Source organism: Peromyscus leucopus, chromosome 1 (assembly GCF_004664715.2).
Source record: "Peromyscus leucopus breed LL Stock chromosome 1, UCI_PerLeu_2.1, whole genome shotgun sequence".
NCBI lineage: Eukaryota > Metazoa > Chordata > Mammalia > Rodentia > Cricetidae > Peromyscus > Peromyscus leucopus.
This window is the reverse complement of record NC_051063.1, coordinates 109,172,875-109,185,606: the sequence shown is the minus strand read 5'-3', so window position 1 is coordinate 109,185,606 and position 12,732 is coordinate 109,172,875. Positions and strand designations below refer to the sequence as shown.

Below are 12,732 nucleotides of genomic sequence, written 5' to 3'. Positions count from 1 at the left end.
AATGGACAGATCTCAGCCATTGACCTTGTTCCCACAGAGATGGTTCAAATCCTGGCTTTACAGCTTCCCAGTGGAGGAATCTTGTTCAAGTCACTTTGCTTTTGCTAGACCCGATCTCCGTTTGAAGAAGATGAAACCAGCAACTCAATTTGCCTGGTCATTTTGTGAACAGGATCAAAGAAATAGGAGGCAGGGAGCCTGCCACATGGCAAAGAGGCGGCACTCAGTGACTTGCGGTGACAGTGATGCAGAGAGGAATTGAGAAGTGTCTGAACCCAGATGGTGGCTGTTACAATGGGAAGGGGAGGGATGGGTGCATGAGCCAGTATGTCTCAACACAGACCGGGGCTGCTCTGGAGTGAAAGCAAGTGATGACAGGTCTCCGTTAAAGAGATTAAGTGCTTGGCCTTGCAGGAAACTCTGAGTGCCACTCATGATGCAGCCTGACAGCTGAGCATCAGGGATTGCTGTGGAAATAAGCCAGGTGTCTCCTAGGGCCTTGGGGGGGTAGATAAAGGGCCGAATTAATTAATTAAAATAATAGCTGGAGAACTGCTTGAGTTCATTCAGATAAATGACAAGGCCACCTAATTGGTGAATATAGAGGGGAAGCTTTCATGAGTGATGTTTGATGGTTAAGTTGTAAAACATCTTTGGTAACCTGATGGTTTGTCCTGTTTTATGTTTGGGTGCACGTGTTTCGTGTTGTAGGATAACTATGGAAGTGTGAAGTTGACATGTATTGCCCTAATTTTCAGCCTGGTCACAATGACTAAGGACAGCATATCATCATACTTAACTACTCCGGAAAGCAGAACAAGAGCCTGAAGCTCCTCAATCCTGGCTATTTTTTTGCAGCCAAAAGACTTGGCCTTAATGTCAAACAAGAAAAGATCCAACATCTGACTTAAACCCTCAAAAGTATGAGTTTGGCCATTTTATTTCATCTGTTTGGGTCTTGATTTTCCTCTCTATGTAGTGAGTGTGGGGGAACTACCTCTCTGGATTTTTCTGAGGCACCATGAAAATAACATAAGGAAAAGGGGTAGCTGACCCATAGCTGCCACTCCAGTGCACACTAGTTTGCCTTTCTTAGACATCAGACCTAGAGTATTTATATCACCATGAGACTTTATATTGGATAGACAAGGGAGAACAGAGAAGACGGCTCAGAACTCTACGTGTAGCTTCAGATGCCTGTGCTATGCTTTTGAGCACAGAGATGAGAGGGCAGAAGGAGAACTCAAGACAAGAGACGGGGCAGAGGAGACCTCAAGACGGAAGGCATAGTCAGCATCAAAGCTTTGGTAGGCTGCATGGCAAGACTGTCATGTGATGGGAAGGAAGAAGAAGGTGTAGGAATGAAAAAGGAGAGGCAGAAGGGGAAGGAAGGGATGAGTCTAAGGAAAACAATGAGTGTTGGAGGCTCTGGAAACTGTGGACTATTTCTGTACAATGTGGCTACGAGACCAGGCAAAGCTTCTGGGGCACCCAGAGAAGGAAATCTCAGAGAGAACATCCAATGTCCTACAGGAAGGATGCTGGAAGGGCAATGCCTGATCCCTAAGAAGTATCTCAAATGGTAGATTTGACAATCTGATAGGGAACTTCACTTGATCTTAGCCAAAAGGCTGAGAAGCGATCTAATAGGGAACTAAAAAAAAAAAAAAAAAAAAAAAAAAAAAAAAAACCTAGTAGGTGGAAGAGAAAGATTCAGGGACATTGTTCAGTCAACTATTATTATTAGTGTCCACCTGATAAGGGTCTTTTAGGAAAGACAGAAGACCAGATGAGTCCAGAAAGACCCTTATTTGCTCTCTAAGGAGTCTTATACCGTAATGAGATAGTCTGTCTCATGCTCCTACCAGCCATTCTTATAAGGCTTGGTTTGACTCTCCCATATTATTATGACAAAGAAATAGCTCACCTTGATGTTTTGATTATCTTCTTTGAAGAAGCAGAAAAGTCTTGGCTCCTAAATGCCATGAGGGTGGCCATGGAGGCCTGGAGCTCACAGGAGACAGAAGACAGCAGAAAGAGCTGTCTTTGTCTTCTTCACTTCTTCACTGCTGACTTCTTCACTCTGTGACCTTGACCAAGCAGCTGCAAAACTCTGCTCCTTCATTTGCTCAACTGAGAACTGAGAGAGCATTGGCAGGGGTTTGATGATGACTCTCTAGCAGGAGACTGTGTTGTAAAAACTAATTCAAATGTGAGAAATTATGAATCACCAGCATGGTGGAGTCAAAACACCAGCCAAAATGTATCGAGTGATTGCTCTGCACAAGAAACTGATCAAACTTCTTTATACTTTTAGACTCTTTCAACCTTGAATCTGGGGAAGCAGGTGCTGTTATTACTCTCATTTCACAGATGGGAAAACTGAAACAAAACTTGTCATACATCACCTGAGCTGGGGTGCCAGAGCCAGCATCAGAACCCAGGTCAGCTGATTTTGCTCCTGAACTGGGCAGACTTGGTTGATCATTGAAGAACCCTCGTATCTCTAGTTTGCATTGGCAAAGTCTATGCTATTTCCTCCTTCAAAATTGTTACAGATAACATGGTATACCACCATAGACAGCAGATGAATTAAGAAATCAGTGAGCACTGCTGTCTCCCTTTCCCAACCCTATGAAACAGAGGCCAGCTAAGTTTCTCTAAGCCTTGGCTTAGCTAAGAGTGGACAGCAGAGTAGGGGGAAATGGTAAAAATAAATAAAGTTAATGAGGGGCTGGGACGGTGGAGTAAAGACAGTAAAGTGCTTGCCATACAAGCAGAAGGACTTGCGTTCAGTCACCAACACAGATGTCAAAAAGCCAGGTGCCTGTATCCCAAGAGCTGGGGAGGCAGAGGCAGAAGAGTCCGTGGGGCTCACTGGCCAGTCTGTCTAGCCAAATGAGCAAGCTTCGGGCCCAGTGTGACACCCTGTTTTTACAAATGAGATAGAGAGCGTAGAAGAAGATATGCTCCATATGCACACGTGTGTAAAATGAACCTGCACATATGTGTACACACACCAATGAGTGAACAAAATAGTTATAAGTCTTAACAGGACCTAAAATGATATAACCAGGTGATAACAGATCACAATGGAGACACTGTGACAAAGAGACCAATGAGGGAGGCAGTGTTCCAGAGCGACTGGATGAAGGAAGGAACCAATGAGGATGCTTTCCATCTCCTAACAAGGGCTGAAGGATCTTTGTGGGGGTGGATGCCACTGCGAACTCTGGGAAGGTTTTACTTGAGGTAAATGAGGGAAAGATAGTGGTTTCTTTTGCCCAAAGGCAAATATCCCAGGCACATATACCTATGAAGCATAAGGAGGATGTGGTAGGTCCTAAACAAATCAGCTTCTCCCCTCTCTCTTTGCCCCTTGTGGTGAATGGTAGTCAAGGAAGGAGAGACAGATGGAAGCTTCGCTTTTCATTGGGGAAAAAAAACTGAATGCCACAGAGATGGGTTGGAATCAACACCAGCTTTTCTTTTCCCACACAAAAAAAAGATTTTAATTTTAACATGAAAATTTGATGAGCAAATATGCAGCCTTGCCTGGGTCGATATGTACATTTCAAATGCATTTACTGTCATTACTGAGAAAATCTCCAGTTCGTGGACCATTAAGACAACGCACTGAGGAAATTAGCTAGATCATGCCTAGGGTAACCATTCTGTGGGCATTGTGGGCAAGAGATGCTCTTCCTGCAAGTGGTGGTTGGTAAAGGGATGTTTCTGGAAAATGGCCTTGCTAGGAGGGACACGCACCTAATCAGAACAGACACTGAGGCAAAAAAGGGGGAGATGTAGACATAGATATTGGAATACATGTAAATATAGCCTCAGACTCCTTTCTGTGTCACCAAACAGCTATGTGACTGATTTGTTGAAATATTAATTCTGTCCGTACTAAGTGTTCTCAGTGTCCCATAATGGACTATTTCATATTTAGTATGAAATGTTTTAATAAGGCTGTATTACATAAATGTGTGTAAATACAGCCTCAGTCTCCTTTTTGCATCACCAGCCAACTGTGTGACTGATTTGTGGAAGTATTCATTGTGTCCCTACTATGTGTTCTCAATGTTCCATACATAGACTAAACCTGTGCTCCCCCCAGAGGGACTTGTTACATTCGGGTGGTATAAAATTGTTATAGGTGAATGTATCTCCTCAAAATGCACATGAGGTCCTAGCCTCTCAAGAGGCAGGATGAGAAGATGGAGCCTGAAGACATTATTTAGGTAAAATGAGAAGGGGGGGGCCCGCGGTGGGGGGCATTTGTTATGGGATTAGTACTAGTTTAAAATAAGACACAGGCACTTTCTCACTCTCATACTCAGACTTGGCTGAACATAGAAGCACAAGAAGATAGCCATCCATGAGTCAGCAAGCAATAGGTCTCTTACTGGTGCATAATTCTACTAGAACCTTGAGCCCAGCTCACAGCTTCTAGAACTGTGTGCAAATAAACCGCTGTGGTTTAATTCATACGGTCTATGTCCTTTGCCATAGAAGACCAAGCTAAGATACAGATTACTAATAAATATATATTTCAAATATGCAGGATGCTACCTGGTGGGAAGCCCTGTGTAGGAATTGAAGGAGAGAGATAAACAAAATGCTGGAAGTGGGTTGTAGGCAGGAAGAGGCTATGACTTTAAAACACCCACCAGGAAAGACCCCACCTGACTCTCTGAACCAAGCTAATGGCTAGCCACAATACAGAAGACAAAGGCACAAACTTGCAGTTTTTTTTCAACTGTCATCCAAGGAAGCTAACGCCCAGTTTCACTTGTCACTAGCTAGATGACATCAGGCTAGTGTTTCACAAATTTTCCTGTGTGCTGAGATTACCTGGAGGGCCTTTTAAGTACATATGGTAGAGCCCCTGGATCTAATTCAGTAGATCCAGGGTCAGCTTGGGAATCTGCATTTTTCAAGTTCCCTGCTGCCTCTGTCCATAGTTGCTAAACTAGAACTTCACTTGAGAACTACTGCACTGGGTAATAGACCTCGCATTGCCTTAGTTCCTCAGCTATAAACTGGGAATGCTAATTCCTACATCATAGGGAAACCATTAGCATTGGACACCGTGTTCTCAGTAAGTGACGGCTGCTGTTGCTATTTAAGTCTTGTCATCAAAGACATAGTGTGTCAAGACCTCAATACCACGAGTCCCTATTCTAGGAGAGAATGACCTGGACTAAGCAAACAGGTTGGTAGAGGTGACCCCAGTCTGTTCAGAAGTTGGAGGCCACCAGGGGGTTGCTGGAGATAACAAGAAGTGGAAATCTTAGCATTAGCTCAATGGAGAATGGGCAGGTGAGTGAACTTGGTGGGGATATTCTGAGTAAGAGGAAGGGGTGTGGCCAGAAGGGAACGGATGCCTATCCAGGTCACTACATGCATCTGATGAATGTAAATATGCACTGAGATAGGAAGGACTTCCATGAGGTGTGACAACGTGGCTTGCTTTTAACCTGAAGCCATGAGGGACGGGTGAATGATTTATTCAGAAAATCATAGAACTGCATCAGACTCCTTTGGGGGAATAATTGCTTGGAATGGCATAGAAAAGAGCACTGGAGTGGAATAGCTGTGTCTGGAAGCTGAGAGACAAATGTCACAGACTGTGATGGGAAGGGTTTGAAACTTTTGTGAAGAGCCTGTCTGGGAGAAACTCAGGCTTGAAATCCAGCCCACAGTCTGATTAATAAGTTGCTCTGACATGAGGCTGGATTTCACCAGGAGAAAGATGGCTTTCTAATAAATGTGTGCCACAAAAGCTTGAGGACCTGAGTTTAGATTCCTAGTGCCCATGTAAAAGCCAGGCATGCTGGTATGCACCTAGAACTGTAGCACGGAACATCAGAGATAGATGAGTCTAGAACTCACCCGCAAGCCAGTCTAGCCAACTGGTGCCCTCCAGAGGCAGTGAGAGACCCTGTCCAAACAGCAAGATGGAGACAATAGAGAGAGAGATGAAGATGCTCACTCAACATCAGCCTCTGGTCTGCATGCACAGCCACACAAGTGCATGCTCACCCTCATACTCAAGTGCACCAACACTCACACACAAGCACACACTTAAAAGATGAACCTTCAAGGTTGATACCCTCTTGGATCATTCTTGAAAACTCAGCAAGCTAAAACTCAGCCTATGCTGTGGGATGAGGTACAAACGGCACAAGCCTATGATGTACCCACATATTAGAATTTCCCCCTTCCTGGGATACATTAGACCTTTCCCACACCCTTCAAATTGCTCTTTACATCTTCTTGGATACCGTTCCATATTATTTATCCCTATGGTCTTACACACAGCCCCTTTACCACTTTCTCAGGGGAACTTTCTCAGATTCTTGCTGACCCAGTGAGCTGTCTTTCTCCTCTGGAGTTTTTCTCATAAACTCATTCAATTCTGCTGCATTTGGTATGCTCTGTCTTAATGTGCATGTCCATTGTCCTTATCCCCCTTATTTATCTCTGCATGTCCATGGCTAGTGAGCCTGCCTGTAGAGCAGGTTGTCTGGATGAGTGAGGGGGAGGAATGAAGAGGCATCAGTGGGTGTGTAAAGGAATGAAGTTTTTTTTTTCTTTGTGGTCAAAAAGAAGCTCTGTACTGATCAACTTCATGAGATGAATATTTGCCAGAAGTTCCAGGTGGCTGAAGCCTTAGGCTTAGTCACCACTTACTGGGAGCAACGCTCACACCTTCCCCAGCTCTTCTTCCCAGTTCTTCGTCCCCACCCTGTTCTTCCTGGCCTTGGGCCAGCTTTGCTTTGTTTTTCTGGGAGCTCCACCTGGCTCCAGAATGCAGTGAGACATACCTCATTACCTGCTAAAACACAGGGCAGATGCTCTGGGCCAAAACAAACATTCACAGCCTTCCACCACTGAAGCAGGACTAGGAGAAAGTCAGGGAAAAGAGGTTGTTATATGCTGGCTGCCACATCCATGGGCATTTTTTGTCTCGAGTCCTTCCCAGAGGAATTTATTAATAGTACACTGACCATACAAGAAACAGGTTCTTTTCAAAGCCATGGAAACTTGAGAGTTCTAAAGCACAAGGTCTTCCAAATGATGTTCATTTGACAGCTAGACCTGAATTTGTAGCATCAAAAAAGACTGACATTTACAAAGACTTTTGGAAGTCAGTACCAAGATTGGACCAGAGCTGACATCTATTCATTTGTCCATTCACTTTCAATAAAATCGCAGTGGTCCTTAGGAGAGACTGAAACACTATGGAAGCCACAGTCTGTACTCAGCATCATTAGCATAAGTGGAATCAGGATTCCTAATACTATAATAGGTAATGGTAAGTACCCAGTAAATGACCTGAATGAATAAACTATAACCAACCAAATGAAATCCCCACATCTTTCTGCAACATTACTGCTGTTGGCTAAAATACCCTTATAATTTTCTTTTACCCACCCAATATTTTTTATGTAACATTTTTGACCTCTTTACTCCTACAGGACTTGGAGGCCCTTTGCTTCCACCCCCCACCTCCCACCCCACTGTTCTAGTATCCTTCCTGTGGTTCAGTCACCTTCTTCTAGGGCACGTGTTCCTGAATGTGTATATTTCTCCATCACTTAGGCTTCATTTACAAAAAGGGTTGGTTTCCATCACTCCAGTTTGTCTAGCTTCCTGAAAGTGTGTGGCCTAGAGCAGGCATTAAGAAACTGTACTCATGATCGGATCTTCTAGCTGCTCTACAAGAGCAGAGATGGAAGTTGTATTGTAAACCCTGTCATGTGAATGAAAAACCAAGATGCAACTCTCTCCAGTGGCCTTTCCCCTCTGCCACCCAGTAGAAGAGCTAGAAGTGGAACACGGGTTTGAGCAGTTCTCCAGAGTTTTCTGTTCCTCACATGTCTCCTCCAGCCTGGCACCTTGGCTCCCAGAACACAGCCCCTGTTAGAAAAGTTTGCTGGGTAGATCTGAGAACTTGTTCCCGTGTCACTGTGGAGATGAAAGAAGTCACTCTATGTATGAGAGACAGACTCTTTCCCTTGCTCTTGGTCATGGGAGAGTAACAAGAACAGAATTGAAGAAAGCCAAAGAGCTAAAGGGAAGACAAAGAGTGCAGGAGGCCAGCTACAGGGTGTCTAAGAGCAAAGCCAAATGAGGACTCTCTTCCCCAGGCACAACTTGTGCTCGTCTGATGAGACAAGGCATGGGCTTCTTTTCTTTGTCTTCCAACAGTTATTGGATGCTATTTCATAAAAATGTAGATTTCAAGCTCCTCTTAAAATTGTGACATTGTGAGGGATGGAGATATGGATCATCAGTTAAATTCGTTTCTGCTTTTAGGGAGGACCCAGCTTCAGTTCCGAGCACCCACATCTGCTAGCTTATAGCCAACTGTAACTCCAGTTCCAAGGAATCTCATGCACTAGTCTGGCCTCTGGGAACACTGGATGCACATGTTATACATACATACAAATACTCAGGCACATACACATGCATATGAATATATAAATACACATACACATAAATAAATGAACAACTTTTTTTATTGGAAACTGGTAAAACCTAAGTGAGTACCTTTGAAGCTAGGTGATTGCTGTTATCTTGTGTCCCTACGGGGCTTGTGCTCTCTATTTTTCCAAAGTTCTCACCACTCCCAGCTACTCTGTATGCCCCTCTGGCTCTCTTCATTCATGAGCATTGCCAACTCGGCTCCTGTCAGCTTCTAATTGGCAGTGAGTATTTGAACCAGAAAGAAGGTAAGGCTAGAAACAGTGAGTCTTGCTATTAGCCGAGAGCCCCTAGGCTCAAGCACTGTGACATCCCTGGACTAGAATATCATCACTCCTGTTTTAAGACTGATGAAACTAAGATTCAAGTATGGTCAGTGTCATGACCACGGCAACAAGCAATAGGTGGTGGAGTACAGACTGATCTGGTCCCAAACTCTATATCCTCTCTGATCTGTGCCAAACACCCGAGAACACTTAATGCTCCCTCCTCCTCCTTCTTTGGATTGGCTTTGAATCTGAACTTGGATGCTGACCCTGAAGGTCTGATTCATTTGCATATTAATTGAATGTGGTCTGAGAGAAGGGTCATCAGTTCCAGTGCACAGTCGAAAGTCACATTTTTAAAAACCTCAGATAAGCCAATGTGTCATTGGCTGGTTCTTGACTAAAGGAAGGAGAAAGAGAAGTAATTAAGTTGCCTGGGTGTTTGGGCTTCAGTCTTCAGACCACTAATTGTCAAAGGCAGGAAACCGATCATGGAGGGACAGGAGTTCTACTTTACTACATCAGAAGCCACAGTTGGTTGCCAGCATGACAAGAGAAGTTATAACTAAGGAGGAGGATGTATATAATTAAATGTCAAAACATATTTTGAAAAATGGGTTTTAACTCCTCAAATCTCCCAGCAGAATCCAACAAGGAAACTCTTTAATAAACCTGGTTCTGCCTGTCACAGAGACCTGAGGAGCAGGCAGCTCATACTTCTCTTTCCAATCAGGTAACGGTTCCTGTACCAAGTGTACGAAGATCTTAGCACACGTCAGAAACTTCAGTGCGTTTACTTTCTCCATTAGATCTGCAGTCATGCTTCAAAGTAGGGCTTCTTGAGCTTTTCCCACTGGAGACACCTGTTCATCCTCGAAATTTCTATGTGATACAATATAGATGTAGAAAATGCATATACAAACCAGCATTTACTGATGATAAACCATAATAAATTTTATTGTGAAATAACTATTTGCCATGCAAAGGACTTTACCATTTGTTAAGATGAAAACACACTTGCATACTAATGAGATGGTTGGATGTGCTTGTTGATTTATACATAAAGATAAGATCTTCGCTGAATATTTGGTACTTTGAAGCACAGACCATCTTCAAAGTTTTGCAGGCTGATCAATATTTTGGTTTTACAATCATTGATACTGAAAACTTTGCTTTGCATAAACAAGTAGTACAAGATACAGAAGAATATCCAGGTCCTTTCTGTAATTATTGGAATTTCTGTGCTAATCCCAAGTTAAACTCATGTAGTTTTTTTTTTTTTTTAACATGACACTAAAGTAACCAATTCAAACAGCAAACTTTAAATCAAATGTGTTAATACAACACAATCTGAAGAGGTACTGATTTGATACTTAGACCCTAAGGACTGGCATTGGGAAAATATTAGAAATTTTTGTTCTCATAATTAAAGCATTATGTTTCGAGACAGGCAGAAAACTGAATGTGTGGCACAAATGCTCCTGGTCACAACACTTAGTAGTCACTTCCAAGTGGAAATGTTTCCCACTATGTTCCTGATACTACACAACAAAATTGCATGCCCAGTGAAAAGAGATAAGTTGTGTGTTCAGAACCAAGCAAAGTCACACAGTTCAACACGGATCAATACTGCCAGAAATACCTCATCCTTGTGAATTCAGAAACCTTTACTGTCTCTAATGTTTGAGAAGCTGGGCTTTAACATATGGTTTGTTCCTATTTAAAAGATGAGAAAGCTGAGCTTCAGAGCGGTTTAACTAATATTCCCTTTCTGTTACCTTGCCTCAACCCTCTGCCATAGCCAACTGCCAGCTGCATTCTCCACAGAGCTCATAAATCACCAATGGGGCAGGGACAGTATAAAGAGATCAAATTTTGGATGTTGATAACCTAGGTTCAGAGCCATATGTACAGAAGTAGAAACCCCTCTGGGACCCATCCTTCTCATCTGAAGAAGAGAAACTCTGGCTCCCTGGGTTCTCAAGGAAGTAAAATGAAACATGTGTGAGCAACTGGAATATGTTGAAAACCTCAAAATTTGGTGTTAAACTCTCATTATGTATATGTGTATACATATGTCAATATGTTATATACCTTAAATATATATTATTTAAATAAAAGAAGGACCACGAAAGGGCTGGGAACTCAGGGGAGGTTTCTCCATTACATCTCCAGGATCTATGGCTGCAACTAAAGGCATAGAATCAGAAACAAGGCAGAGCTCCAGTGACGTCTAGAATAATTTACACCTTCTGTTCGTAAGTGTGGCGCTGTCCTTGTTCTCGCCCCAATCGCCAAAGCAAACACGTAAGTGCACAGAGGCAGAAGAGAGATGGATAACCAACTAGATAGAAGAGGCCAAGACATAGATCAGAGCCAAGTACTACAGGAGGAAACAAGGTATCATTTAAATCAAAGTGAAGTTTTTTTAAGAGTCACCTTCATCAAAATTACCTGGACCATTTGTTTAAAAAAAAAATACTTATAGAGAAAAAAAAAAGGCAGGGGAAACTCATTGCTGGGCTATACTCCAAATGTACTAGATTGGGATTTGCTAAAGTGGAGTCAAAACGGGTGGTGGGGTGGGGGAGTGGGGGGTGGGAGGGGTGGAGGAAGGGGGCGTGGCTGTGATGCATCTTTCCTAAGTTCTTGGAACCTGGGTTCAACACCACGTCTTTGCTGCCTTCGTGAGTAGGGAATGACCAGGAAGGGTTTTGCATGGAGCACCCTAGGATTGGCCTAGGAATAAGGCCTGTCTCCCTCATCCACTCTTAGCTGTTCTCAGTGACAGAACACTTGAGGTACCAAAGCTGCACCATTCTTACAATGTCGACAGAGACACAATTAACAGGAGGAGCTGTGAGAGCTTGAGGAGGGCTCCAAGAAAGTGCCTGGCCTAGTGCTTGGCAAGAACCAATCTCAAGCAGTTGTTAGGCATTGCTGGTGGCAGGGAGTTTAAAGGAAAGAGCTGTCCAGGCACTCACAGTAGCCTCAGGAAGCTGGCAAAGCAGAGCCTCAGATTCCCTGTTCTAAAGGTGAGCAAGCAGCAAAGGACTAGCACTTAAAAGTAGAGTGAGGATGCCATGTAGTTACCCAGGCTGCTTCCCTGGTCCCTGCTCCTGACCAGTGCACATTAGCTCCCCCAGCAAGAATAACTGTCACTGTCTAGACACATGGTATACTCTAACCACAGCTTGGATTTGGCCTGGGTGGGATTTAACAGCAATATATGTGCTGTTTACAGTGAAGGGGTAGGGGAAGGACTGCCCATGTGACTACCCCTCTCCCTCATGGACCTTAGCCTGGGCTTGGCTCCACATGTTAAGTGGCATGCTGACACCACTTGGCGTAGGCAGATAGCTTCATTAGATGAAGGGTCAAATGCAATAAAATGCTTGGAGGCTTTTAGAAAAAAACATTAGAAACATTTACCATGACTTTATTGACAATCTAGTTAATAGCTCTTCTGATCTGGCTTGATTCTCCTGGGATCTACAGCTTGCATTAGGTGTGCCTTTCCCTCCTCCTCTTGTGCCCCCCAAGGTACTTGTTGTGCACTTCCTTCCCGGTCCTTTTCACCTGCGCTTCCATTGGGAGTGACCTCCTGCTTCAGCTTCGAGTATTCTTCAAGGACATCAGATAGTTCTTTCCACCTCCATGTCAGATGACCCCTGACCTGCAAAAATTTCCTAGGGCCTGCTGTGGTATATGGTCCTCAGTCCACAGGAGCACATGGTTACTGCATGTGACATGGGCTTTGTGTCAGTGAATCTGCTCCGTGGATGGCACCTGTAAGTAAGTATCCTGTGTGGATTTAAGCCAGCAGAGGCTCAGCTGCAGTGCTCAGTAGGGTAGGTGTGTTAAATTCATTTTCGGTGTCTGATATTGTTATCTCAGCATGCATGTATCAGGACACAGCTCTCAAGGTAGAGGTGCATCTGTAATATCCCTGAATAATTAACATAGTGAT

General features: G+C 43.7%; 1 protein-coding gene across 1 annotated transcript in view; it reads left to right on the top strand.

The window, feature by feature from the left end:
- The window catches only part of Tenm4 (teneurin transmembrane protein 4), a 2,730,446-nt gene that overhangs the window by 1,769,835 nt on the left and 947,879 nt on the right, over positions 1–12,732 (top strand).